General features: G+C 49.6%; 1 pseudogene; it reads right to left on the reverse strand.

Moving 5' to 3' along the window:
• Window positions 1–1,895, reverse strand: part of LOC127007282 (uncharacterized) — a 90,482-nt pseudogene extending 88,587 nt beyond the window's left edge.
• Between the last annotated feature and the right edge of the window lie 3,105 nt (window positions 1,896–5,000).

Below are 5,000 nucleotides of genomic sequence, written 5' to 3' on the forward strand. Positions count from 1 at the left end.
TGTCACAAAACACACACTACATCATTTCCTTGTTGTTATTGGTGAGGGACTTTAAACGAATCTGCCAATTTTACTTCATTTCCTTCTATCGTCGCCTCCAGTATTCTTGTTGTCAGTCCTCTGTCAAATTATAACTATACTTTGATTTCTCTCTCTTCCCCATCCTTCCTCGCCTCCCATTCCTCTCTTCCTCTGTTGTTTGCGCTCCGTCCATTTTAAAACCCTTCCTCATTCATTAGATCCCTTTAACACACCCAGGAAACCAGCCTTCGCGTGATCAAACTTGGTACTTATTGCATCCATGGGTTTACTTCACAGTGCTGGACACGAACGAGTATTTCTGCCATGGTGTGTGTGTGTGTGTGTGTCAACTCCACCAGCGATCACTCCAGACATGCACAGAACGCTCGCCACGCGGTGACTGATGCAACACAACCAGACGAAAGGAAAACCACCTCTCTCTCTCTCTCTCTCTCTGTGTTGAAGTTGCTCTCCTGTGGATTATTTCATGAGGCAAGTTGGCCGGCCACTCCACCTGCCTCGCCCCCTTCCGGATACAACTTTAACTCGTTCCTCACAAGACCACACTGACACGGGGCAAGGCGAACAGTAAGAGAAATGATAAATGAAAGGGAAAGACAACAGTGGCGATAACACCTTCGTGGGACACATTGCAAGGAGGTGGACTGAAGGACTGCCCGTGCCGCCCGCCCACCCCTCCCCGGGCACCTGCTGGACCTGGAATGAAGTCACACCTCCCGCCCTTCTTACCTCGGCCAGCCCACACGGTCAAGGGGACGCTTCACTTGTCACATTTCCTCCTCCATGATAAAACACGAGACTACGGACGCCCGCAGACATTCCAGGCTTTGTAACACATAGTTCTAATTCTTCTGTGCCTCATGACTGCTTAGATTCCAATCACAGCAGCCACCAGCACAGCATCCCGACACAGCCTCCCGTCACAGCATCACACCGCTATAAATCACGACACCGCCCCTTTCAGCACACAGAGGAAGACCGTCACATTACAATTCACCAGACGGCAGCTAATTGGGGCACATCAGACACTGGATATTAATGTGGAAACGAGCTGAATTAGGGACCGGGGGAGTCGGCGGATCTGTTCCCTGCACCACTACTACTACATAGAGTCAGGGCGCGGGGCTGCCAGGCGTAGAACAGACCACAAAAACAAACCCTTTCTCTGGTCTCACGAATGTTATTTTATCGGTTAAGGTTATCAGTAATTCCATGGGTATATATCTCGAGTATGTACTGCTTTCGGGGGTCGCTATTTTCTCTCGCATAGGCAATAACGAAAGGTATTCAAATAGTTCTCTTCCAATCTCAAGACGTGACTGGACTGGCCGAGCCCCAACCTCGCGACCTGTACGATGATTCACTGTTTTGCCACCGGTTGTCTCGCTGCATAGTTCGTTTTATCCCTTCGTTTAGGTTTTCACGGTGTTTGTAAAGTCCTCCTGCACCGCCTCGCAACACTCCCGCAAACCGACGCAGCGCCGTTCACTGTGCACCGGTCCAGAGCGTGGCATTATGCGCGCCGCGGGAACTCTGGCTCGTGCCTCGGGGCGCGACTCGCCAGTGGACGGAGCAAGTGTAATCATTTGGCAAGCTTTTATTTTGGTTAGACTCCGCCTGGATGCCACCACGACTAAAACATCACGCGGCTCGGGTATTGCCTCACCCGAGAAAGCCGTGAGGATGTTCAAAACGCGTCTCCAAAATATATGACGAGTGAGTGTACGCTGTGACTCCCCGTGTAAATAATGCGACTTGGAAAAGGGAGGTGGCTGAGGCGGCACCCACCAATTTGTTCACGTTGCCTGTGGGATCAGCGCTAGTGAATCTTACACAATTTATAGTTCCTCCTTCGATGCGGCATTGCTGACGGTAACGCGGTAGGTCTCGAGATGAGCCGGGAACCTCCTGCACCCGCGAGTACAACATTTGTATCCTGAACAACAACAGCGACGAAGATCCTGAATTGGGAACCGAAACCGATCCATCCAGGAGATAATGACGTCTGGAAGAAAGTGAACGAACTAAAGAAAAAAAAAGTCAAATCGAACAGGTCTGGCGGTGGTGGTGGTGAACGAAGGCCATGGGTGAACGCGGTCGAGAGAGAGAGAGAGAGAGAGAGAGAGAGAGAGATCCCGAACAATACCAGTCGACGGTGATCTCAGTTTATTATTATGGAGGTCAGAAAAAAGGAAAAAAACTGCGTCCTTATTACTTTCATTCTCCTTCGCGACCATGAGAGACTGGCATCAATAGGAGGAGGAGGAGGAGGAGGAGGAAAGAGATAGAGGAGGAGGAGGAAAGAGATAGAGCAGGAGGAGGGAATAGGAGATAGAGAAGGAGGGAAAAGGAGATAGAGGAGGAAGAAGGAAGGAGATGGAGGAGGAAGAGGAAGAAGAAAGTAGATGGAGGAGGAGGAGGAGGAAGATAAAGAAAACAAGAGGTGGAGGAAGATAAGGAAGAGGAGGAGGAAAAAGAGGAGTAAGGAAGGAGGAGGAGGATATGGAGAACGAGGAAGAAGAGGATGAAAAGGAGCAGGCGGAGGAAGAGAAAAAGGAGAAGGTCGAGGAAGAAGAGGAAGAGGAGAAAGTGGACAAGGAATGGATAAGGACTCTCTCTCTCTCTCTCTCTCTCTCTCTCTCTCTCTCTCTCTCTCTCTCTCTCTCTCTCTCTCTCTCAATGCAAAGGGAAAGGATAAGGTATGAAATTGGCTTCATGGGGGAGGGTGCGAGAGAGGTTCGGGTTGACAGTTTGACACCTTGCACTCAGTAGCTGGAGAGAGTCAGGGAGGTATTCTCAGACTCTCCTGCCTCTCACATCAAGTGCTTCTTAGGGTCGAAAAGGAGCTTAATCGGGTTCTCATGAGTGCTTCATTAGGTTCCTGGTACAGAAGACGGGTCAAACTACCATCAGGGTCATAAAAGTGCCTCTGGAAATGCCCCGAACTCCCACGAAAACCTTACCAAATATGTGTGCTTGGGGGATGAAATGTTTAAGTAAATGACCATCAGACACTTCTTCCTTACACATCAACTATCTCCAAAGGTCGTAAAGGAGATTAATCGGGTTATTATGAGTGCTTCTTTAAGTTCACGGTACAAAAGATGGGTCAAACTACCACCAGGGTCATAAAACTACCCCTGGAAATGCTCACAACCCCCTACGAAAGCCTTGTCAAATATGTAAGCATGGAGCCTCAGTCAGTGTCCGCCCAAAGATGCTGGTGGCGTTGAAGCTGCGAATACTCATCGATGCTCGCGGAGAAGGAGTCAAAGTTCGGTGTGAATGGAGGGGAGGGGATTTAAGAGGCGCACAAGAAGGGGGAAAATCGTCTAACAGCCACTGCATGTTAAACTTTCGCCAGTGGGAAGAATAAAAAATATATAAAAAAATGGGGGCGTGGAGTGTTATACTTGGAAAGACAAAGAGAGAGAGAGAGGGAGGGAGGTGGGAGAAAGGGAATCGAAGTGGAACTGTTGTAGAAAAAAGGAAACAGGTCGACACTCGGCTGGCAGTAGCTGAGAATAGAGAGGCGAGAGCGGGACGATGGCTGTAAAAGTGAGAGGTGAATGGGAGAGAAGGGAGGGAAGCAAGGATGACACAACGGAGAAGAGGGAAAAGAGAGGGGGACTTACTCTCTCACTCTATTCATACGTACAACAGATATAAGCCGTCAAGGGAAGAGGAAGAGGAGGAGGAGGAGAGGTACAGTGGGAAGCGAATGAAGAGGAGAAAGGTAAAAGAAATAATGGAGAGGGGAACACTTGAACTTCCACTTTCACTGCATACATACAGATACAAACCACTCTGGGAGGAGGAGGAGGAGGAGGAGGAAATAAGTGGTGGAGAGGAAACCAGTGTCGGGAGGAAAGTAAGAAAGAAAAGAAAAACAAGTGATGGAGAGGGACGAGGAGGAGGAGGAGGAGGAGGAAGTGGTGGAAAGGGAGTCAGCGTCGGGAGGAGAGTAAGAAAGAGAAAACAAGAAACGAAAAGTATAAAAGTATGAAGAAGGGACGAGAAAGAGGAGGAGGAGGAGGAGGAGAAGGAAGAGGAAGAGGAGGAAATAGGTGGTAGAAATGAAGCCAGGAAGAAAGAGGAAAGAGGAAACGAGAAGTATAATGGAGGACGAGAAAGAGGAGGAGGAGGAGGAGGAAGGCTACGAGGAAGAGGAAGAGGAGGAGGAGGAGGAGAAGGAAGAGGAAGAGGAGGAAATAGGTGGTAGAAATGAAACCAGTGTCAGGAAGAAAGAGGAAAGAGGAAACGAGAAGTATGATGGAGGACGAGAAAGAGGAGGAGGAGGAGGAAGAGGAAGAGGAAGAGAAGTAGAGGGGAAGAGAAAAGCAACATATGAAAACGATTAGGAAATATAGTGAACAAGTGCTTTCGTCTCATATAAGATCAAGTTACACCGGTACGCGAAACATGTCCACCTTCTTTTGACATGAGAGAAGAGGAGAAAGGGAAGGGAAAGGAAGAGAAGAGGAGAAAGGGAAGGGAAAGGAAGAGGAGGGGAAGGGAAAAGAAGGGGTGGGTGATGAACTCCGAAGTCTTCCTCCAATATGACAAATTTCCTGAAAGAAGTTTCTCAATAGCTTCCCTTCCCTGCCCTACCCTGCCCTTCCCTTCCCTTCTCTGCCCTCCCCTTCCATACCCTGTCCTGCCCTTCCCTTCCCTTCCCTGTCTTCCCCTTCCCTTCCCTTCCCTGCACTACACTGCCCTATCCTTCCCTTCCCTTCCATTCTCTTTCCTGCCCTGATCTGCCTATCCTTCCCTTCCATTCCCTTCTCTTCCCTTCCTTTCCCTTCTCTTCCCTGCCCTGGTCTGTCCTGTCCTGCCCCGCCCTTCCCTTCCCTTCCCTAACCTGCAATGACCTGACCCTCCCTTCCCTTCCCTGCTCTGGTCTCTCCTGTCCTGCCCTTCCTTTCCCTTCTCTTCCCTGTCCTGCCCTGCTCTGGCTT

The sequence above is a fragment of the Eriocheir sinensis genome, chromosome 35, assembly GCF_024679095.1.
Source record: "Eriocheir sinensis breed Jianghai 21 chromosome 35, ASM2467909v1, whole genome shotgun sequence".
Taxonomy (NCBI): domain Eukaryota; kingdom Metazoa; phylum Arthropoda; class Malacostraca; order Decapoda; family Varunidae; genus Eriocheir; species Eriocheir sinensis.